Source organism: Periplaneta americana, chromosome 14 (assembly GCF_040183065.1).
Source record: "Periplaneta americana isolate PAMFEO1 chromosome 14, P.americana_PAMFEO1_priV1, whole genome shotgun sequence".
Taxonomy (NCBI): domain Eukaryota; kingdom Metazoa; phylum Arthropoda; class Insecta; order Blattodea; family Blattidae; genus Periplaneta; species Periplaneta americana.
The window spans coordinates 40,660,668-40,687,034 of record NC_091130.1 but is presented as its reverse complement, the minus strand read 5'-3'; the positions used below and the strand labels follow the sequence as shown (position 1 = coordinate 40,687,034).

The 26,367-nt window shown below is 36.2% G+C and overlaps 1 protein-coding gene across 2 annotated transcripts in view; it reads left to right on the top strand.

The window, feature by feature from the left end:
• Positions 1–26,367, top strand: part of LOC138713264 (protein-L-histidine N-pros-methyltransferase) — a 797,137-nt gene that overhangs the window by 716,639 nt on the left and 54,131 nt on the right. The window lies entirely within an intron of this gene.

The following is a 26,367-nucleotide window of genomic DNA, read 5'->3' as shown; positions in this document are numbered from 1 at the left end:
CTGGAATTATTCACTTTGTCCTTTTTGTAACTGTACTGTGGCTAAATTTGTGTATGGAGTGAAGGGACATTATTTTTCACAACAGTAAACTTAATGATGCGAAATTATTTCGGTAGGCCTGCAGTGTAGAAATCAGTCTCTGTTGAGGTGTTTACCTGAGGGAGTCAGTTTGTGTAGTGCCTCACCGAGCGGGCTAGCGGCGTGGTAGAGGGCTGGCCTTGCATTCGGGAGGTCCGGGGTTCGATCCTAGACACTGGCAATCCTGAGGTTTTTCATGGTTTCCTCAGTTATTTCCAGGCAAATGCCGGGATTATACCTCTTGAAAGTCCGGCCATGGACGGCGATCCTTCCCTTAATCCTTTCATATGTGTGAGTGAATGCTGTGTAATGTCTTAAATGTTTGTGTTGTATCGGAGGTGGCCCTGGCATTGAGCTGATCCCTCATGCGGGGAGGCCCTCCATGTCCTTGTGTGGTCAAAAAAGTATGTATGTGATCCATAGATTAATTCCTCTTCCGACAGGTCGCGGTCTTGTAAGAGCCGGGTGGCGTGGGTCGTGTAAATGAACCTAAAAGGGAGAGGTTAAACTAAGGGAAAGAAGAAGAAGAAGTATAGTGCCTCAATATGAGTAAGCGTAAGTTGGTGGAATTAACCCTTGAAAAGAAGAAAGAAGTTATTGATCGTTTGTATTGTTAGTTTTAGGAAAATTGCAGAAGAGTTTGGGTTTTCTAATCAACAGTTTCAAAGATTAGCAACAACAGGACCTCAATATTAAATGCATGGGAACAAAATTGCAGTAGGGAAAGATAAAGAGTTAGCAAAACTGTTAATGACGAACTGAATGACAAAATGTTTGAATACTGTAGTTCCTTAAGGGGTTAGGTACAGCTCACAGCAGTAAAATTTTGGAAATATTCAACTTTTTTATTCTCCATTACTGTATCTTGTACAATAATGAATTTATTATATTTATTACGGAATGTAGTTGAAAAAGCATGATATTGTAAATATGAGTTTCATCAATGAAATAAAAGAGAGAGAACGTGAAAAAGTTAACAAGTTTATGAGTTATGAGGGAAACGCTTCATCATTGCACAGTAAACTGCCATCATTTTTAATTTTGGAAAAAAAATGTTTTTTTTTTTTAAATCGTAAAAATATTTTTTTCATATATCAGAAGGATAGTGTTTTACATATACCAATTTTCATTATTGTACAGAATACAGTAATGGAGGAAAAAAATGTAGAATATATCCAAAAATTTAATTGCTGTAAGTTGTACCTAACCCCTTAACATTATGTACAGTAATTCCCTTTCTATTGCATGCTAAAAGAATTTATGCTCGACCATGCCGAAATGTAGTAATTATACGCCTGGTAGCAGTCCTTTAATGCATGTCATTAAAGTACACCTATTCATTAAAGTTCAGGTTTTCGATTATTCTCGGATATGCAATCGAAAGACACCGAGGGAAACGTCACGGAGCTGGAAATCCAATACTGTCGCAGAAGGTTATGTTCTGTTACTATAATAATTAGCGTTAATTGTAAATAATATTCAAGTAAATTCAATTTATCTCGTTTTTCAATTCTAAATCAATTTCCAGGTTATATCAAAATTAGTTCATGTTATTCTCTAAATTATATCAAGGTCAATGACATTATTGTTCCTCGAAAAAAATCAATACTTTCGCGTCTGCGCACATCTCACAATTTACGAGCTTGCACAAGGTCACTTTTGCTCTTCAGCGAGATGCGAATAAAATTAATACTTCTGAATAATTTCATGTTAGAAATATGGTCGAGCATAAAAAGTCGTATGAAACTTGCCTATAATGGTAATTAAGACGCTCTTATTACTATCATTATAGGCTCGTTGCATAATGTACTATTCTACTTCCCTCTACCTTGGACACTTCATTAGGTTGGACAATTTTTTTATTGAACTATACATGTCCAGGTTAGAGTGGCTTCACTGTATTTGCATAATATTGAAGTCTCTTCGTCTCTGTCAACATATTCATCTGACTTCTTCTCAAAACAGTTAATTTCTCATTCTTTCGAGTCTTTAATTCAGTTCGGCATTTTCACAGAAACACTTCGTTTTACATGCCTCTCAAATGCATATCAGTTTGTTCCTTGTTATAATCTTACAAGTAACATGATGGTCAGAGGGAAGCTTTAGTTGACAAGCTTGAGATAAGCGCTATACAGCTGATTACACTTAATTGTGATGTTAATGCTTCCGATTTGTTTTACTAATTGACAGCTGGCGCTCGGTGGCCGTATAAAGACAATTTCAGATAATTTAAAGGAGAATGGCTTCTTGTTGAGCAGCTGTTCGATTTCACGAACCAATTTATCGTTACATTTCCTACATGACTTTTTCACGAAAATGTCCAGGTTAAATATAATTATTTATTGTAGTTTCTTCCATTCTTAGTATTACATCGCAGGTTCGCGGTTTCGAACTAATCTTTTAAGAGATGATGAACATTCTTCGGAAGTGAAGTAAATGTGGTGAATCCTATTGTGTGTTAACGGGATGTAAAATAACTCTACAGGTATGTCCGTTGCCGTGACTCTACGAATAGCTTATGAGTTTGCCATTCAGTCGGACCTTGGTTCGATTCCTTATGTGGGCAATGACATAGGATTCGTAGAAACATCAGAAAAAAAAAATACGGGATACTCAGCACTGATCTTGAAAATTGAGCTTTGGTGTATTTTCCCATCGCGCTTATCCAAGTTTTCTTTTAACAAATTAGAATATTACAATTAAATCAAATTAATTGCTAGTCTATTATTGGAAATAAAGTACTTAAGTCTTAAAGAATAAATTGAACAAAATGAATTGAAAATCTACTCCTTAGAAAATAGGATTCAACAATGTTTGATCTAGTAGCAATTCGCTTCATAGTATGAACTGTTTTAAGAAAAATTGTATATATTCTGTGTCACCTCCAATGTTGCCAATGTAACGAATTCCAATGTCACCAACAGTGATGGGCTCTGATATTTACAATAAAATAGCAGTTGATGCTCCCAATTATGTTTTTCAGTCACAAATTTTTAAATAGGGATAAAATCATGTCCAGAACTCTTTCGGGACAACGAGTCAAATCAGCGAAAACAAGGGACGTTTTCGTATTTTACGAGATGTATTGCCTCCTGAGTCCTGAGACATTTGTTGTTTTATTTTTAAAGTTCGATATAATTATTAATTACTTAGTTACTTACTTACAAATGGCATTTAAGGAACCCGGAGGTTCATTGCCGTCCTCACATAAGCCTTTATCCTGAGCAAGATTAATCTAGTCTCTACCATCATATCCCTCCTCTCTCAAATCCATTTTTATATTATCTTCCCATCTACGTCTCGACCTCCCCAAAGGTATTTTTCCTCCGGCCTTTCAACTAACACTATATGCATTTCTGGATTCGCCCATACGTGCTACATGCCCCGCCCATCTCAAACGTCTAGATATAATTTTATTCATTCATTCATTTATAATCCAAATTTTCAGTCATTTCTTTTTCTTGTTTGTATTTTCTATTTATTACGTTTCACATAAAATTAAAGAACACTTTGAGCCCAAAACATATTTCAATTCCCAGTGTTAAATGAGCCGTTCAGAGAGCGGTGTAAGTAAAAAATGGGTAGTGAGGGTTAAAGTAAACATTCTGTAAAATACAGCGCAAAGTAGCAATTCTATTTATTTAAATTATTAGTAGTCAGTGGATAGCAATAAGGCCATATTAATTGCTACTTTGCGCTGTATTTTACAGAATTTTTACTTTAAACCTCATTACTCAATTTTGACTTGCACCACTTTTGTTCTGAACGGCTCAAATAATGGTAGACCCTAACATAAAGTAACAGTAACAATCAGAAATATGCTTCTGAGTATTCCACTGTATCCTAGAACATTTCCAAAGTTTCGGAACTACAGACAGATTCCATCGTCAGGACAGACAGGTCTACAGTAGGTATGACCAGAGGGGTCGCCTACTATGTTGTGCTCGTTATGTCTGACTACTCCAGGCAATTGAGCACAGTTTGATGTTTTTGTTTGTTTATATTTTGAGTGCAATATGTAATGTGTAACAATTCATTGTTCATTGATTAAAGTTCTCGTTAACACTTTGTTAAAAACATAAAATTTACTCTGTCACACGTTAAAAGTGTTAAAATTGTTAAAAAGGTGTTTACCTTCGACAGACGGCCCGTTTCGACGCTATTTGTCGTCGTCTTCAGTGTCTCTTGAACCACTGCTGATTTTGGCTCTGCGATGTGCAGTTGTCGATGATAGGGGTGGGGGTGTGTTGCTCCTATGGTGGGGGTTGGTTGTCTGTATGCTATGACGTACTATGACGTCAAACAATGTGTGCGTATTGAACTGTAGTTGCGTATTAAGTATATATTGTGGGTGTGCTATTGTATTCTTATATATTTCGTATTGTTCTAGGATGTTTAACTGTGAACTTTTTGGTGTGATGTGTAAAATTTCGATATCTGTTTCTATATTATTGTAGTCATGATTATTGTCGATAATGTGATCTGCATAATTTGATGTAATGTAAGGTTTGGTTATAGCTTTAATATGTTCGTTGTATTTTAACACTTTTAACGTGTGACAGAGTAAATTTTATGTAAATTCATTGTTTGTTAACTTTTATCTTGACCCGCATTTTACAAAATATTCCAGGTTTTTTATTTAATTTTGTTAGATATTACATAAAATTAAAGAACACCCTAAACCAAAAATGTATTGCATTACTGTTAGTTTAATAATGGTAACACATAATATCAGTAATAATACCTTAAAAGTTAAGTTAGAAAAAAGAGGAATTGAACCTCAGACTGTTGCTACTACCCAAAATTCTTCACCAATTCGTCCAGACAGCATCGCTAGATTACTTTACTCGTGGAAGAAAGAACGCTAGTAAAACATTTAAATCTATGAAATTTATGTATAGAGAAAAGTTTTTTTTTTTTTTTTTTCGTTGAAGATTTACATGACGGAATGGGTGTCTGCAAAATTTTCTTTATCATGTAGATGTAGACTTTTATCGATATTTTTGTCTCTTTATATTTTTGTTTAAAGTCTATACTATACATGGTGTTTCCGAGGTGATGTTACAAACTTTCAAGGATGATGACGAAGGGCACATGTATCAATTTGAGATCAGGGACATTGGTCCGGAAATGACCGAGTCGAAAGTTACAAACAAAAATAATTCTGTGGAAATGAAATAATTTTATTCCTCTGTACACCTTATTATCTGTACATCTTACACATACTGTATTCATCTGACGTTGTTTACGTTGTCTACTTACAGTATTCCATTCAGTGCTCTGTCTGAGGGATGGGGACAGGAAACTACACTAAAGCAATGAAAATAGCGTAATGTGTAACGGATATGGTCGGTCCTGATATGCATGTCTGTAGACAGCAGTGTATATGTACAAGTTGCAGTGTCCAGTCGATTAGTCCTAGTGAAATGGAGGAGTACACTTAGGAGACATCCAGCCCATACCATTTTTCCACGGATGTTCCAAAAGTTAAGGAAAGAGGGCACGTGGTGCCAAATTACAATTCCATTTCCACACAACAATTTTTGCTTATAACTTTCGACTCAGTCATTTCCGGACCAAATTGATACATGTGCCCTTCGCCACCATCCCTGAAAGTTTGTTACACCACCTCGGAAACACCCTATATACTATGTAACAGATTTATTGATTTTTAACTTTTATTTTTCTCCGCTTTTAATAAAATGTGCGAGATTTTTAATGCAAAAGTGGAAAGTTGTTAAAAAAATATAATCAGAATCAGTTCCTGTTTCGAGCTTACAAGCCAGGTCTGAACTCAGAAGTTGGTTTTCGATCGATCTGTGTTCTTACGAAGCTCTTACTGTCTGACAAATTAGGCAAAGCTCATTTTTTCGGATGTCTTCTTGAACAAAACTCCGTCATTCTCGTCTCAAGGATTGAGACCTGCACACAAATTCAGACCCATGCCGGACATCTTTGTACTCCCCGTCGTATAGCCATCGCAGGAATTTTTCACCCGCAGGCATCGGGTTTTCAAATTTCCTGCATACTTAATTCGTTTAAGCGAACTAGTAACATAGTATGATTCTTCTTTATTTAGCCTTCGTTATAACAACTCACCCCAAGGTTCAACACTTCGATCTGGTACATATCATTACCATTAATCTCCCTAAGATCCGTCTTAATGCTATCCTGCCATCGAGCGTCCGCTCGTATCCCCAACAGGTTTGCTTCAAAATTATGTGCGAGCATCGTTCATTCGCCGGAGTGTTTAATTTACACGAGGTGACTAACCCTCAAGCGGCGTAATCTTACGTAATTCACTTCATTCTGAACAAGTTTCGTGCGTTAATAACAATAATACCTACTTATCAGAAAAAGTAAATACATAGTAAAACTGCAGAAAATATGCAAAAGTAATGAAACAGACATTCTCGTAGCTAATTTTTAGTTTTAAAGACGTCTATACAATCAGATGTAAACAGTTACGCAAAATTTTTCGCCGGAATGACGTAATCATTATCGAATTAGAAATAAAGTCCAATAATTGTTATAAAACACCAAAGATATTATACACATCACACCAAAAAGTCCACATTTAAGCATATTAGAACAATACGAAATATACAAGCACACAATAATACACTCACAGCATATCGTCGTTGTCCTGCAATAACTTCTATGTGCAAAATTAATATTTTTAAGTAGGAGGAAAAACCTCATTTATTCATTCTATGACAGTGGTGCATAGGAGATTGTGAATTCTTACATTTTCGAAAGAAAATGTTAAAATGTTATGTTTTATTTAACGACGCTCGCAACTGCGGAGATTATATCAGCGTCGCCGGATGTGCCGGAATTTTGTCCCGCAGGAGTTCTTTTACATGCCAGTAAATCTACTGACATGAGCCTGTCGCATTTAAGCACACTTAAATGCCATCGACCTGGCCCGGGATCGAACCCGCAACCTTGGGCATAGAAGGCCAGCGCTATACCAACTCGCCAACCAGGCCGACTTTTCGAAAGAAAGAAATATAATTACATATAGGAGATTTTATTATTTGCTGTATCACTATTTAAGTTATTTAATAGAGTAAAAATTTGAAAATCGATAAATATGTCACATAGGAGTTATTGCAGATACAACGACGATATACATTAATACACAATTACAATTCAATACCCATACATTATTCGATATCACAATACGTGACATACAAACAACCACCCCCCACCATAAGAGCAACACACCTCCATCTCTACAGCTGATGAACACAAACGCCAGAAATCAAGATCAGCTGGAGCAGCAGTAGTTCGAAAGACACTGAAGATGACACCACACCGATGTCAAAACGGGACCCGTCTGTCATAAGATACATAACCTCCTTAAAATTATAACACTTTTAACGTTTCAACTAAGAAAGTTTTAAGTTTTAAGCAAGTGTTAACGTGAACAAGAAACAATGAATGCACAATTTATTTGAATGTATGTAGTTTCAATATTTTAAGCGTGTTGCGTCATTTTTGGAGGAATATTAAGGTAGGCAACTCACGTTAATTTAAGGTTGTAAATATTATTTTTATCAATAAGGGGTTCGCTTAGTTCAAATATTTGTGAAAAGGATTCGCGAGTCGAAAAAGTTTCGGAACCACTGGGCTAAGCGATTTCTTAGGGACACGGTCGAATTGAATTTATAATTACAAGGGTTGGATAAAAAATTATAGCAACACTGCTGTGACATGACGATGGTGCGTTCGAGAGCTGCCAGCTGTGAGGACATGAACAAGGACTGTTAGATGAGTTAGTGCAGCCAGGGGCGACAGTACTCTGTCAATCTACTACAGTATGTAGAACGTTGACTTTCATAGGGATAGTGCGAGTGCCCTAAGATCATGTTTACAAAACTAGAGCAATAAAATTGATGTGGCACGAGGTCGTAGTGCACAAGGATGTTTTCTGGTACTGCGTGAAGCGACACCACCTTCGTCTAGCGCTCAGGAGAAAACGACGATACTTGGTGGTACAGAACCCCATCATTCTTCATGACAATGCAAGGAGTCATACCGCTGCTGCTGTCAAGGATCTATTGCACCGCTGGCAATGGAAATTCTGGAACATCCACCCTACTCACCCGATTTGAGTCCATGCGATTACTATCTCTTTGCCGAAGTGGAAGAACCACTGTGAGGGACCCGGTGCAATACCAGAGATGAACTTATCTGTGCTATAGAGCAGTCAATACGGAACATCAACGAACATGGACGCGCTGATGGTGTACGACGCCTTCCAAACATTTGGCAAAAGGTGATAAATAAGGGGGGCGACAATATTGAAGGTACGTAAATGTTGTACTCCTGTGAATAAAGCCATGTCAGAATTATCGAACTGTTGTCATTACTTTTTATCCAACCTTTTGTATAATCATCCTTACTTACTTACTTACTTACAAATAGCTTTTAAGGAACCCGAAGGTTCATTGCCGCTCTCACATAAGCCCGCCATTGGTCCCTATCCTGTGCAAGATTAATCCAGTCTCTAGCATCATATCCCACCTCCCTAAAATACATTTTAATATTATCCTCCCATCTACGTCTCGGCCTCCCCAAAGGTCTTTTTCCCTCCGGTCTCCCAGCTAACACTCTATATGCATTTCTGGATTCGCCCATACGTGCTACATGCCCTGCCCATCGCAAACGTCTGGATTTAATGTTCCTAATTATGTCAGATGAATACAATGCGTGCAGTTCTGCGTTGTGTAACTTTCTCCATTCTCCTGTAACTTCATCCCTCTTAGCCCCAAATATTTTCCTAAGCACCTTATTCTCAAACACCCTTAACCTATGTTCCTCTCTCAAAGTGAGAGTCCAAGTTTCACAACCATACAGAACAACCGGTAATATAACTGTTTTATAAATTCTAACTTTGAGGTTTTTTGACAGCAGACTACATGATAAAAGCTTCTCAACCGAATAATAACACGCATTTCCCATATTTATTCTGCGTTTAAGTTCCTCCCGAGTGTCATTTATATTTGTTACTGTTGCTCCAAGATATTTGAATTTTTCCACCCCTTCGGAGGATAAATCTCCAATTTTTATATTTCCATTTCCTACAAATTCTGGTCACGAGACATAATCATATACTTTCTCTTTTCGGGATTTACTTCCAAACCGATCGCTTTACTTGCTTCAAGTAAAATTTCCGTGTTTTCCCTAACCGTTTGTGGATTTTATCCTAACATATTCGCGTCATCCGCATAGACAAGAAGCTGATGTAACCCGTTCAATTCCAAACCCTGCCTGTTATCCTGAACTTTCCTAATGGCATATTCTAAAGTGAAGTTAAAAAGTAAAGGGTATAATCATGCTAGAGTTTCATAATTTCATTATGTTTCAAGTTATTATTATTATTATTATTATTATTATTATTATTATTATTATTATTATTATTATTATTATTATTATTATTATTATTATTGGCGGTGGCGGCGGCACCGCAATTTTAATGTAGATTTTGTGATGTCATTTTCTATAGTTTTAGAGAAAGCGTTTGTCTCTAAGATCGTATTTCCAATTAGCAACGAAACATCGACATGAGTTTTTCAATTAGGATTGTACGGGGCATAAACTCTCCCGCAGCTGCAGCAGCACGTTGTCGCCTGTCCGAGATATCTGCACAACATGTAAACCCAGGCAGCCGCGCATTCGTCATTAACCCACATTTTTGGAGGCAAATTCCCTTGCCATCATGTCTTGTTGATATGCTTATCGCAAATCCATTAGCAACGGAATACCTCGCATCAGAATTATGGTTAACCGCGTTTACATGGTAACCCGAGGCGCATTGTACAAATTCCAATAATACCAAAGGCACCACCGTGACTTTTTTCTGATTAAAAAACCGCGTGCGGAATTGGTATTTGCTTGTAGGGTATGCTGGCACTGATCAATGATACGTCTCTAACCAATAATTCCAACAGCGACATTAAGTCAACGCCGAAACAGCGAGAACTCGGCTGCTTACAGTGCGTGGAATCTGAGGCAGTCATTTACATCACACAACCGACGCGATGGACTTGTGTTTCCTTTCTTCTTTCTTTCTTTGTCCTTTGCTCGTCTTGTATCTCTTTCATAGGCCTAACCTTTCTTTTGCTTCCTCCTACTTTTTTTTCTACTCCTTTTTCCTCTCTCCCTTTCTTTCTCTCTCGCATTCTTAATTTATTTGTCCCATCACCTTGTTCCCTACATACTCTTTATTTATTATTCTCTTTTTCTTCATTATATTTTTCCCCTTTCTTCCTTCATTTGTTTTTCTCTACTTTTCTCTTTTTCGGTTCTATTTCTTCCGTTATTTTTCTCCATTTCCCTCTTTTTCTTCTCCTGTTTTCTTTATTTTTTCCTATAGGCCTATTTCTTTCTCATTTTCCTCTCTTATTCGTCATTTCTTTTTCAACACTTCTTTCTGTTTCTCCCTTTTTTCTCCCTTCCTATTCCTTTCTTTCTTCTTCTTTTTCATAATTCTATTCTACATTTCTTTCTCTTTGTCCCTTTCTTTTTCCTTCCTTGTCCCTCTTTTATCATTTCATTTTCTGCACTTCTTTTTTCCTTTCTTTTTTCTTCCCTTGATCTTCATTTATTTTTCTGTCTTTATTCTGTCTCTCCTTTTCATCCTGTTCCTTTCTTTTTCCTCCCTTATGAATTAATTTTTTTTGCACTTTTTTCCTTCCTTTTTCTGCAATAGGCCTACATGTATGACCGTATAGATGAAGAAGAAACACTCTGTATATTTTGTTCATTTAGGCTGTAATATTCTTACATTTACGAAAAGCGTCATTCAAAAAAAAAATTAAAAGTACCGGTATATCAGTGTTTTGTTTTAAAACCTTCAAATAAACTTACATTTTCTTTCTAATCCTTTGATATCCAAACTGGAATTTATTTTGATTATTTGGAATTCTCTCATCTTTTATCTCTTTCATCGTTGGTCCTTATAATAATTCATTACGAGATTTATAAGTAATTCTGCATATGATAATAAATTTATCCGAGACACAGAGCTCTGGAGACTGGATTAATCATTTCATTTATCTTCCATATTATGCAAGAATCAAAATTTAAAAGAATTGTTAGGATAGATTTCGACTTCATGGCTATTTTTGTGTCTTTGATTTCAGGTGCCTGTTAATTCTTTACTAAAACCATTATGTTTTATGTGCATCTTTCCCGGTTAAATAGACTCGGCCATATTCATAGAAATTCTTAGCGCGGGCTTCCGGTGGATGATCAGCGAACTAATGTTTTTCGTATTCATAAACCAGTGTTAGCGATATGATATGATATGATATGATATGATATGATATGATATGATATGATATGATATGATATGATATGATATATGATATGATATGATATATGATATGATATATGATATGATATGATATGATATATGATATGATATGATATGATATGATATGATATGATATGATATGATATGAATCCTGTACAAGTAATCAGTCGATAGCCGGGGCTAGTTTAGCACGCTCGTAGCGCGGGTTAGCGAAATGTCTATGCATAGCACCCGTAGATACTATAAGTTATATGAATTAAATCTGTCCAATTGTTCAGGATAAATCACATTACACAGATGGAAGACAATCGAATTCATATCCAAAAACATGTTTTCGATATTAGTGATGCTGTATTTTTGCGAAAATGTCCAAAACAGAATCTGCAAGTTGTGATTATTTTTTCACGAGAGAGTGATCTTGATCTGAAGAATACAAGGCTAGAATGTGAGGACGACGATGTTGGGACTCCAAGTACTATAGACAGAGCAAGAGAAGAACGAAGCAATGATTAGACGTTGATTTCCATTAGAAATTCACTCCCGCCTAGCCGATGGGAATGGAATCAGCCACTCCTGCGACTAGTAATTGGAAATTGATTGGCGCAGAGAACTGGCTCTGTGTGTATGTGTGTTTGCGCACGCGTTCACGTTTGAAGTGGTCTTACACGTTAAAGGAGGAGGGATAACGCACAGGTATTGTTCCATCTTAGCAACTGATTTAGCAAAATTACCTACATTGTTTCCCATGCACCTGAATAACTCAGTTCAGATAATTCGCTTTTCGACCATCTGAAGCATAAGGATTCAGGTTATCTAATTATTTATTAGTTCTCTAGTTTACGTGGATGTTATAATAACTTCAGAGTTACCTGTACAAAGTCCAACGTGTACCCTGTTCATAATTTCGCAAACGATTTGATATACACGTGGAAGCTGCTTTTTGTATTTGAATGTACGAGGTATCACTATTAATCTGTATCTATTTAACCTGCTCTATACGGAAAACTATTGACCCTAGGAGTAGCAAATTCGATGTAAGTTCCAGATGACCTTGATAATTCTTGTTGTTACACATTGCACAGTAGTTAACGTCACGTGACGCACAGCAATGTGTCGACTTCGCCTTTAGATTCCTAGCAAGGGTAGAAATTGATGGCTTCTGGCCTGACCTTGATAATTCTTGTTGTTACACGTTGCGCAATAGTTAACATCACGTGACGCACAACAATGTGTCGACTTCGCCCTTAGATTCCTAACAAGGGTAGAATTGATGGCTCCTGGCCTGACCTTGATAATTCTTGTTGTTACACGTTGCGCAGTAGTTAAACATCACGTGACGCGCAGCAATGTGTCGACTTCGCCCTTAGATTCCTAGGAAGGGTAGAAGTTGATGGCTTCTGGCCTGACCTTGATAATTATTGTTGTTACACATTGCGCAGTAGTTAATATCACGTGACACACAGCAATGTGTCCACTTCGCCCTTAGATTCCTATCAAGGGTATAAGTTGATGGCTCCTGGCCTGACCTTGATAATTCTTGTTGTTACACATTGCACAGTAGTTAACATCACGTGACTCACAGCAATGTGTCCACTTCGCCCTTAAGTTCTAGCAAGGGTAGAAGTTGATGGCTCCTGGCCTGACCTTGATAATTCTTGTTGTTACACATTGCACAGTAGTTAATATCACGTGACACACAGCAATGTGTCGACTTCGCCCTTAGATTCCTATCAAGGGTATAAGTTGATGGCTCCTGGCCTGACCTTGATAATTCTTGTTGTTACACATTGCACAGTAGTTAACATCACGTGACTCACAGCAATGTGTCCACTTCGCCCTTAAGTTCTAGCAAGGGTAGAAGTTGATGGCTCCTGGCCTGACCTTGATAATTCTTGTTGTTACATATTGCGCAGTAGTTAACATCACGTGACTCACAGCAATGTGTCCACTTCGCCCTTAAGTTCTAGCAAGGGTATAAGTTGATGGCTCCTGGCCTGACCTTGATAATTCTTGTTGTTACACATTGCACAGTAGTTAACATCACGTGACTCACAGCAATGTGTCCACTTCGCCCTTAAGTTCTAGCAAGGGTAGAAGTTGATGGCTCCTGGCCTGACCTTGATAATTCTTGTTGTTACATATTGCGCAGTAGTTAACATCACGTGACTCACAGCAATGTGTCCACTTCGCCCTTAAGTTCTAGCAAGGGTATAAGTTGATGGCTCCTGGCCTGACCTTGATAATTCTTGTTGTTACACATTGCGCAGTAGTTAACATCACGTGACTCACAGCAATGTGTCCACTTCGGTCTTAGATTCTAGCAAGGGTAGAAGTTGATGGCTCCTGGCAGTTATAGAGTATGTGATAAAAGAGCTAAACCAAAATCTTCAGGAAATAATGTGACCTTTCATGTAACCAGTAAATTGTTATATTTATATGTAATGAATGTAATTCATATAGAGTACAATATGTACCCATTCTAACCTGAAAGTATAGGCCCTAACCATTATCGCTTACCTCCTACACTGATTTCCGAAAGTTGCAAGTCGTAAAAACGAATGATTGAAAATAAGCCTTATTTGTTCACAACATTTTCTAGACGAATATTTTGACTGGTTTATGTATTACGGTATTTCAGGAAACAAGGTGCCGTGCTTAAAAAAAAAATCTATGCAAATGCTTTAGTATGGATGTGGAGGTTAGTGAATTATTGTATCAATGTACATTTTATTGTATATATTAAATGTGTTGTGGTTGTTACATGGATTGAACACTTTATATATACTTTTCTTATTACTGTTCACCAAAGAAAATGAGCCTCTTTTATGCAGATAGCATCCGCTGAATTTTGCTAAACTTTTCAAATATTCACAGCAACACGAAAAAAATCATATCATATCATATATCTTATATTATATATCATACCATATATCATATCATATCATATAGTATATTATATTATATTATATAGTAGACTACTGGACTGTACCCGAGCACGAGCACATGCTCATTTCGGGTATATATTCATATGTATCATTTCAAATGTACATTGTGAATAAATTTGAATTTGAAAAAAAAAAATGAAAAAAAAAATATATCATATCATATCGTATATCATATGAAGAGTCCACTGCAAGAATGATGGATGTCATTTGGAATACATTTTGCAGGAGAAGCAATTGAAAGTTTGAAATGCTTAGCGCTCAAAGCTTAACTGTGATTTTCCGATCATTACTGGACAATTACTATCAGTGTTAATGCCATATAACTCTCTATGTACATTCTATATGTCTTAAGCTATGCATTGGCAGTCTTGGTTCATTTTCGACAAGAAAGTGACATCCATTATTCTTGCAGTGGACTCTTCGTATCGTATCATATCATATCATATCATATCATATCATATCATATCATATCATATCATATCATATCATATCATATCACATCACATCACATCACATCACGTCACATTAAATCATATCATATATCAATATATTATTATCAGAGGCTTTCATATAGTGGTTTCTCTCTCAATTAATTCATAATATGAACAAAACAGCTGATTTAACACACCGAAAAGACATTAACTATGAATAATTTGACGGTCATACTACTTTACTTTTCTTATTCCACCATTTCAAGGTTATATTCCCTCCTGTCTTTCTGTATTCTCAGTTTTATACAAGGCCTACGTCACCAGTAATGAAAAACTTCAAGCTATGGGAGATCTCTTATTTTTAGCCTCTTTATTAACAAGAAAATGTTTGATTTAAGTGATAAATTTAGCAACGGCATAGTAATGGATAGGCGTTGCACAAAGAGTGAAGGACGCAATCTATATCGTACAGTATATCCTAACATTTTACGGAATAATTTTAATACTGTATACAGCAAGATTAAATATAATTATAATTGTAGTAATAGTCCTAATATTAAACAAGCAGTAGTTGAAGTTTCGGCGTATTTTAATGTGGCACTACGCTACTTCTACGACTCCCATTTGACATTTTTGGCATAAACAATGAGCTGCCTAACGATGTGGCACAAACATCCTCCGAGTTTACACTGCCGGTCCATTTGAAGCAGGAAACTGCCCAGTTTTTCAATCTCTTGTGACTGGACACGCAAAAGGAGATACAACTGTTTTTTTCTTCGATTTTTCACACATATGAACATGGCTTCTATTGTAACAGCATGATGCTGCTTCCCTTTGTTGTATATTACAGCAGATCCACTCAACATGACATTGAATATGACGGCGTCACAGTGCAGCAACGGTCTAACTCATACCTCACATGACTTGCTATGAAAATCAACTAAAAATTGTTTTTTTTTTTCTTCTTAAACGTAAAAGTATGAAGACTATAACTAATATGAAAAGAATATGACTGTAATTGCGATTCGTTAAGACTGTTCGTATTGTGATATAACCAACGTAGATTTTTAAATGTTATACAGGGGAGCTGAAATGAAATGTGATCATTATTTGAAGGGTTCAGAACCATAGTGGGCCAAGCGCCATTTACTAAAACCGTAGAAAACAAGGGTTAAAATTAAGTTATTACCACAATCTAGTATATACAGTCGCGAAGCTCAATACGTAGTTAATATGCAAACATTAGGTAGTTGCTCACCACTAGAATTGCTAATATCGCCTCATTACAAGCAATGCAAAATAGTACCGTCACAGTCTATTGTTTCTAGCACCCTCAAAACTCAAGCTTCGTGACTGTATGTAGTAGACTGTGTTATTACCGTAATTCAATGGAAACATATAGCAAGTTATATAAAGTATACACATTAAAACTAAATGATACGATGTCAATCTTCATTTAACTATGGTATCCACTTAACTTTAACACTTGCTTTCTCCGTTTTTAATAAATGGTACTTGACCCACTATGGCTCTGAACCCTTCATTTATTGGTGTTAAATATCCCAAATAAAATATGTATACCCATAGATAACACAGTTTTGGAGAAGGTAGATGAATTGAAGTATTTAGATGTAATTGTAACTTATCGTTTCATTCAACCGCTGTGGAGTAACGGTTAGCCTTCCTGACCGTGATACAAGCGGGCCCGGGTTCAAATCCTGGTTGGGACAAGTTATCAGGTTGGGGGTTTTCCGAGGTTTTCCCTCAATCACTTGAAGCAGAATTGCTGAGTTGGACCTCGGACTCATTTCGCCTTCATCAGCATCATTTCATTATTGATCTTCAATAGCTACAGGTTGACCGGGAGACCATGACGGACGTGGTTCCAGGATCCGCCTACAGATGACATCTGTCTGCGGGAACTCCACATATTCCAAAGAAGCTGCAGGGGCTTCAATTAGCGAACTGCAGTAGACAGGGAGAGTGTAGCTCCCTCGGATAGATGGCGCCTTGATGAGTCGTAGAATCGACGGCGACATGTACCTCTGCTTAAGGATGCAGCAGATTCGTGCACGTGAATAGGGATATCTTATGCGAAGTTTTACCGTTAGATGGCAGGAGCGTCCCATGCGGCACAACTTGTTGTAGGGCTATATTATGTCATAAGCGTTGATTACGTTCTCCCGCTTGTTAGTTTTCTGTGCGTGTCAAAATTATATTTATAATTATTTTGTATAACCTAGTATAATTTAATATAATTTAGTATTTTCTTACCTCATAATTTAATTTAATTTAATTTACCTTAAATAATAACGTAAACTTTTATAATACTGAGCGATTCCCCTTAAGAGATGGATGGGGAAATCTGTAGTATGCAGAATATAGATACAGTAAATTGAATGTTCATGAACCTAAACGAGAACTTTGAAAACGAGGTGTACGAATAAAATTAAAAAAATACGAATTTTGTCGAAGGTGAATATTACCTCTTTAATCATTAGTATTGTAAGTACCATACGCTAAAAAGAGGATATGCAGCCACAAATGGGTTTTTTTCTAGGGAAGGGACTGTCGAGATTGAATTCCTCGTATTTTTTCTCTAGTTGCAGAAAGATCAAATGCATTGATAAGATGGTATAATATGATCGCAGTAGTATCACGATTATTCTTGTGTTTTGTAGGTTAAGGATATGCAGTTTTGAATACTATGTAGGATGGTTTTAAAAATGTGAAGTAAAGACACGGTTTTAATAATTAGTCTACAGCATATTAAAAACGTTATTCATGAAATGGATTTCACTATGGATCGTCCTGGACAATAAACATACCAGTTAATCGAGAGTTTACTGCAGGCGTAAAATGCTGGCGTAAACTTCGGAGATTCCTAGAGATACTGAATATAATCTAAGCTAACATAGCTTTCTGTCGAGGTTGCACATGACTGTATTAATTTTTCTTTTCCCTCTTCCAAATTTAAACTGTAACTAGCAGTTCCTTACTTGAAGTAGCTATTCTTGTTTAACTTTCGGGGCGCAATTTAATTAGTTAAATTTTTGTAAGGTTTAAATCATGTATTCAGAATATTTCGGGACCTGAATGAAGACAAAAGGCTTTCCCTGGTTTTCACAAATAGGAATACAACAAAAATTTGGCGTTTTGAGATGTTTTAAGAGTAATCTATACTAATAATAAATCTGTAGCCGAAATTTTTCTGGTATTTTTCGATTTTCCATAAATAATTGATCCTAACATATATAATTAACTACCCTGAAACCGAAAATCGCTTTTTTGAAATTTTTGTTTGTATGTCTGTCTGTCTGTCTGTCTGTCTGTCTGTCTGTCTGTCTGTCTGTCTGTCTGTCTGTATGTATGTTTGTTACCTTTTCACGCGATAATGGCTGAACGGATTTCGATAAAAATTGGAATATAAATTAAGTTCGTTGTAACTTAGATTTTAGGCCATACGGCATTTAAAATACATTATTTAAAAGGGGGGGTTATAAGGGGGCCTGAATTAAATAAATCGAAATATCTCGCTTATTATTGATTTTTGTGAGAAATGTTACATAACAAACGTTTCTTTAAAAATAATTTGCGATAAGTTTTATTCCTTGAAAAATTTTGATAGGACTGATATTTAATGAGATAAATGAGTTTTAAAATTAAAATAACTGCCATCTAAGGCCGTGTAATGAATTAAAAAACAAATGACTTCGTCTATAACGGGCCTTGGACAGCAACAATCGAAAGCTATGAAAGATAGCCTACAAAGAATGTTTCTGTGTTTGTATGAAGTAATATCGGAAGCTAATTAACCGATTTGTATAATTAATTATTATTTCACCATTGGAAAGTGTAGTTTCTCTAGATGGACATAATGCTATAATGTTATTACAGTAACTTCTGATATAATATAATATAACATAATATGTAATATTATATAATATAATTTAAGTTATTTGAAGGGTTCAGAACCATAGTGGGCCAAGCGCCATTTACTGAATACGTAGAAAACAAGGGTTAAAATTAAGTTATTACCATAATTCAATGGGAACCACTAACAAGTAAAATAAAATATACACATTAAATCTAAATGATGTCAATCTTCATTAAACTATGGTTGCATGTAATAAAAATTAAGAAACATGTTAAAGGAAGTGTCATTGCACCAAATGAGTGTCTCTGGACCAAAATTATCGCATTTTAATTATTTGGATGCAATTTAAATTAAGTAACATATTAAACGATTTATCCTTCTATCAAACACGAATGTTCCCTGGATCAAATGTCCTATTTTAATGATGTAATTACTTTATATTTATTTCTAACGGGTGCAGCGGAGCGCACGGGTACGGCTAGTATACTAATATACTACGTAAATCATCAATGTTTATATACCCGAAAACAAATGCACACGCAAAGCGTATCCCTCAAAGTACACGTGCGCTATCTGTTAGTGCTAGTTCAGGATATCCCTATTGCGAACAGATGCCATAGATCTGAAGAGGCTCCAGAGAAACATCACAGTGAGGCGGAGGGGCGTTCCTGTTCACGCGGACTCCGTCATACCTGTGCTGTGAATCGATAAAATGGCACCAGACAGTGAATCACGTACTTGATGATCATCACAATAAAGAAGGTTGCACAATAAGTCTAAGGCTGCGGTGCTTCCCTACGGGCCTTCCTCCGAAGGAAAAAAAAACTTATCGTTTCAGAATGAACAAGATATTTCTAAAACTATTTCACAAAATCAATGGGAATCATGTCCTGAAACGTACATCTACGCGTTCATAAAATCTTAGCAAGACGAGCTCTAGGCTATAGTCCAGTGGCTCCTAAACTTTTTTTGAAGATGCGACCCACTCTTGGGCGAGACTCCTGTATGCGATCCGGTTAAACGATATCCCGTTTATGGAAAATTCGTCCGTAAGAATGTACAGTGTGTCTTATTTAAGCCGATCATTTTGTTTAGGCAGCCCAAATATCAGTCCAGATATGTGAGAGATATTTAATGGTTTTGCAGGCGGAAACAGGTGTATGTATAACGCCCACTGACATCATAACGTGAATGTTACGAATTTTAGTTTTCGTGTGATAATTTTATGTTAAACATGTGCAGTCAATCTTTTATGTTATTTACTATATTTATTTTCTTTCGGTTTTCCAACGTTTCTTATAGTTGCGTTTTTCATTGGATAGGGTTTTATCGAGTTATTTGCTGTTCTCGTATTATTTCTTAATACGAAGTTATCTCCAATCCCTCAAATTAATTTGGTTTGTTTCATTCGGAATAAATAACAGACAAAGAAGGAACCTGTAGAAAACAGATAGCATAGAGTTTTAACAAGATTTATTCATTTATTTAAAGATATTTTGAGTATGTCACTTCTAACGGCACTACCTTGAGAACGTCACAACCTGGGTAGGCCACGATAAACATTGGATTCAGACTATGACATACCAAATGGTCTACGACATACGAGATCAATGACAACCCGCATGGAGCTGTACCATGTCGACGCACTTTTACTGTCACGAATTTCAGAGATTCAGATCGTGAACTATAACCGAAGGCAGGATTCAACTTTTATAGCTACTGCTGTGAAACATTCTGGTTCATAAGGTGTTTCTTCGATTATATATTTCCGTTTTAAAGTAGTATTAACTAGAATCTTCTAGAATCACCTGTTATCAGAGTTCGACATTAAAGAGTACGAAAATAAGAACCGGGGATCGAACCCTCACAGGCAGTCGAAATATTCATAGAACTCGTTACTCTGACTGAGAGCCATTAGCTACCTTGATAGATCCACGTATTATAAACTAGCCGTACCCCTGCGCTCCGCTGCACCTGTTAGAAATAAATATAAAGTAATTGCATAATTAAAATAGAACATTGGGAACATTCGTGTTTGATAGAAGGATAAATCGTTTAATATGTTACTTAATTTAAATTGTATTTATATAATTAAAATGCGGTCATTTTGGTCCAGAGAGCAATCATTTGGTGCAATGACAATTCCTTTAACATGTTTCTTAATTGTTATTACATGCAACCATAGTTTAATGAAGATTGACATACAAAATTTACTGTAATAACATTGTAGAATTATGTCCATCTAGAGAAACTACACTTTCCAATGGTGAAATAATAATTAAACAATTAATTAGCTTCCGATATTACTTCATACAAACACAGAAACGTTCTCTTAGGCTATGTTTAATAGCTTTCGATTGTCGTTGTCCAAGGCCCCTTATAGACAAAGTCATTTGTCATTTGTTCTTATTTCAGTACAGCGCCTTAGATGGCGTTGTTATTGTAATTTTAAAACTCATTTATCTCATTAAATATCAGTCCTATCAAAATTTTGTATAGAATAAAACTTATAGAAAATTATTTTTAAAGAAACTTCTGTTATGTAATATTTTTCATGAAAATCAATAATAAGCGAGATATTTCGATTTATTTAATTCAGACCCCCTTATAACCCCCCTTTTAAATAAAGTATTTTGAATGCCATATAGCCTAAAATCTAAGTTACAACGAACTTAATTTATATTCCAATTTTCATATAAATCGGTTTAGCCATAATCGCGTGAAAAGGTAACAAATATCCAGACAGACAGACATACAAACAAAAATGTCAAAAAAGCGATTTTCGGTTTCAGAATGGTTAATTATACATGTTAACACCAATTATTTTTGGAAAATCGAAAATTATCAGAAAAATTTCGGCTACAGATTTATTATTAGTATAGATTAATGCAAATCAAGATTTCAGGTATAACTCCCTGTAAAGTTGATTTGAATAATTTCGAGGGAAAAATTGTTCCGGAGCCGGGTATCGAACCCGGGACCTTTGGTTTAACGTACCAACGCTCTACCACTGAGCTACCCGGGAACTCTAACCGACACCGATCCAATTTTTCCCTCTATATCCACAGACCTCAAAGTGGGCTGACAACCGTCAAGCAACCAACTTCGAGTGCACACTAACTCCGTGTGACTTAAATTGTGGTTTTCTGTTAACGAACAGTGACGTGTATTATGCAAATCAAGATTTCAGGTATAACTTCCTGTAAAGTTGATTTGAATAATTTCGAGGGAAAAATTGTTCCGGAGCCGGGTATCGAACCCGGGACCTTTGGTTTAACGTACCAACGCTCTACCACTGAGCTACCCGGGAACTCTAACCGACACCGATCCCGGCTCCGGAACAATTTTTCCCTCGAAATTATTCAAATCAACTTTACAGGGAGTTATACCTGAAATCTTGATTTGCATAATACACGTCACTATTCGTTAACAGAAAACCACAATTTAAGTCACACGGAGTTAGTGTGCACTCGAAGTTGGTTGCTTGACGGTTGTCAGCCCACTTTGAGGTCTGTGGATATAGAGGGAAAAATTGGATCGGTGAAATTATTCAGTATAGATTAATGTTTCTTTACTCAAACGCATCGTATGAATCAATATATTAATCAGTCAACCCTTTATATCTATTTATTATTTCAGCTGTTTTTAATCTTTATTAAAATTAAAATAACAGTGCTGCAAGTTAGAGAATTTCAACGACGAAAAGTGTCTACCTCTAATCGTGCTGTACTTTATGCCTTAAACAAATTATGAACGGCTAGAGTCAGACACCCTGTACTTTTATCTGTGAGCATTATAAACATTGTTTTCAATTTATTTTGTTGACCAATGTAATTACGAAGACCTTTCATATCTCTTCATACTAACGCACCATCATCTGTGGGTTGGTATGGCCCTTTCATGCACCAGTACAAATCGTCTCCTCAGCAAAAAGTTTTACAGCAACACATTTCTCTTGTATATCTAAGCATACACGAAGACTGGGGCAAACAATTGAACATTTTAACAGTGTATATGGCTACCATCTATATGGTAAATGATGGACTGTAATATGTTAAAGGGGGAATGAGGGGGAAAGAAAATGGAAGAAAGCATCAGAGAAAGAGAGAGAAAAATAAGAAGGAAGCAGAAAACTAATGGAGTATCTATGCGCTGGATATGCATACACACACAATAACCGTGTTTACACATGAGAGGATGCTATGGTGTCCATTCCATATGCATGGCTGGCCGCGTTGCTTCTTGTTATATGATATATATGTGAGTATTGGAGCGTGGGTAATGGTACATGTAAGGAGGAGGTTGTCCAGTTCTTCCTCGGAAAAATGACAAAGACATGGACAGTAAAAAAAATTTCAAGGAACAGAAGACTTTTTTGTTTGGAAGACTATGAGAAAAAATGTATAACACGAGTCGGTTCTTTAGAAAGTCAAAAACAAGTAATATCTATGACTTTGTATGAAAGATGACCGTGTTATTTGGGTGCTATAATTTCACGGTTTCTTACTGCATAAGTACTCTATAATGCTTACCCCTGATACAGAGTCTTCTGCCCCTATAAAATATAAGAATCGTGTATCGATGTTTAAGCTTTAAGTGAACAGCTATCGTCTTGAGCAGTCCGATCAATTTTCATTTTAGAGTTATATGTGATTGGAGTTTCTTTTACTGTCCATATATGTCTGTCTTTCGAAAATTAAATTTTACGATATTTCTATGAAATAGTATATAAAATAACAATATACAGAGACAAATTCTGTAAACGTTGTTTTCAAGAACGAGAAATAATTTAACGAGTATTAATCTTATATCTGTTGTTCAGCTCATTGGCATACTGTGCTTGTCGTAGTTATGATGATTATGATTATTATGACGATGATGATGATGATGATTATTTAAAATAGGATTTCCATACAGATGCATGTTTTCATACAATCAAAGTTGTCTAATTCGGACTTTTTAAAAAGAAAGATTTTGAATGCCCTGTATTTTGACAACGTTCCACACAGTTTTGAATAAATAATTTTTTTCTTACTGCATTGCATTGATATTTATATAAGAAGTTCCGGGTACGATTCTCAAGGGACTCCATCAGTTTAATTGGTTAATATAGATCAACTATTGACCAGATATTTTGTATTCGACAGATAATGGAGAAAAAATGGGACTATAAGGGTACAGTACATCAGTTATTCATAGATTTCAAAAAGGCATATGGCTCGGTTAAGAGAGAAGTTTTATATGATATTCTTATTGAATTTGGTATTCCCAAGAAACTAGTTCGATTAATTAAAATGTTCTCAGTGAAACGTACAGCAGAGTTCGTATAGGTCAGTGTCTTTCAGATACGTTTCCAATTCACTATGGGCTAAAGCAAGGAGATGCACTATCACCTTTACTTTTTAACTTTGCTCTAGAGTATGCCATTAGGAAAGTCCAGGATAACAGAGAGGATTTGGAATTGAACGGGTTACATCAGCTTCTTGTCTATGCAGATGACGTGAATATGTTAGAAGAAAATCCACAAACGATTAGGGAAAACACGGGAATTTTACTGGAAGCAAGTAAAGAGATAGGTTTGGAAGTAAATCTCGAAAAGACAAAGTATATGATTATGGCTCGTGACGAGAATATTGTACGAAATGGAAATATAAAAATTGGAAATTTATCTTTTGAAGAGGTGGAGAAGTTCAAACATCTTTGAGCAACAGTAACAAATATAAATGATACTCGGGAGGAAATTAAACACAGAATAAATGTGGGAAATGTCTGTTATTATTCGGTTGAGAAGCTTTTATCATCCAGTCTGCTGTCAAAAATTCTGAAAGTTAGAATTTATAAAACAGTTATATTACCGTTTGTTCTTTATGGTTGTGAAACTTGGACTGTCACTTTGAGAGAGGAACATAGGTTAAGGGTGTTTGAGAATAAGGTTCATAGGAAAATATTTGGGGCTAAGAGGGATGAAGTTAAAGGAGAATGGAGAAAGTTACACAACACAGAACTGCACGCATTGTATTCTTCACCTGACATAATTAGGAACATTAAATCCAGACGTTTGAAATGGGCAGGGCATTTAGCATGTATGTGCGAATCCAGAAATGCATATAGAGTGTTAGTTGGGAAGCCGGAGGGAAAAAGATCTTTAGGGAGGTCGAGACGTAGATGGGAAGATAATATTAAAATGGATTTGAGGGAGGTGGGATATGATGATAGAGACTGGATTAATCTTACTCAGGATAGGGACCAATGGCGGGCTTATGTGAGGGCGGCAATGAACCTCCGGGTTCCTTAAAAGCCAGTAAGTAAGTAAGTAATTTGGATCTTTTTCTCGAAAAACGCTAGTATATTTAAATCAGAATGTCTCCGGCGCAGAAAGTAAGAAAGCAATTGAAACTTGTCTAATTCGAAATCTTAAATAATTAGATTTTTTTTTAAGATTCCTTCTACTTCGAATTAACCAAGTTCGACTGCATAAGCTTGCTACACTTATCAAATTTTGTAAATATCTGTTACATGGATTAGTGAGTCGAAATAACTATACCTTTACCATACATATTTGCATGTTTCGGAATTTTTAGGTATAAATTCATGCATCATGTTTTTTTTCAGATTTTACGTTTAATAAAGCATATTTAGAGATTTATCTTGCATATTACGTCCATTTGCATAATTTTAGTGCATTTTTTATGTTAAATCGCATAATACTGCATTTTACAGTGGAATCCCGATTATCTGTCACCCTATTAACCGATTTACAGATCACCCGACTGTCTTTCTATAGCTTTTTTTTTCTTCTTCTTCAGAGTACAGTGAAGTACTATGGCACATTATATTAGTACGTATTTTTCCTTTCTAGAGAGTGTTATTAACAAGTCTTTATCCTTACACAGTATGGTCTACTGTCAGAGTTGCTGCACCGTACTATATAACTTCTATATAAAATGTCTTCCACGGGTGTTAAAAAAAACATGTTGTACTAAGTATCGAAAAAAATGCAAATCATTGAGTGGTTTGGAGAAAGTAAATCTTTGGCTCATGTCGCATCAGAATACGAGACTGGCGTTAAACTGTGTGCATTTAATAAAAATCAAGAATAAAGCGTTTAAAGTATAGGCTATAAATCTACAACATGAGATTTCCATTCTTCCTATCTGTCCACTGATAGCCATTGCAAGGAGTTTGTTTGCCTCTTGAAAACCCGTCTGGTTCTCTCCGGCACTGGGACTCGAACTCGGGTTTTCAGCTCTACGTGCTGAAAAGCTTTATCCACTAAGCCACACCGGATTCCAGTTCCGATGCCGGATCGAATCCCCTCAGTTTAAGTTCTACCTTTCGGTTTTCCCTTTGATAGCCTACCCTCATGTACTGTGTCACAGAATATGTGACAGTGGCACAATGTCCAAGGCACTATGTACAGAGGTGCACTCATTACGAGTGACTAAGTGGCCGGGACCCGACGGAATGAGCGCCGTCTTGAATCACTAAGTGATTGCTTACGCATATCATATTATGATGTATCGAAGTACATATTATATTTCCGTGCAGAAATTCTGCGTTACCATATGATGAAGAATGGATAGAACAGGAAAAAATTCTCTCCGGCATCGAGACTCGAACCCGAGTTTTCAGCTCTACGTTCGAATCTCGGTGCTGGAGAGAATTTTTCTCTGTTCTATCCATTCTTCATCATTTGACTTATTTAGTTTT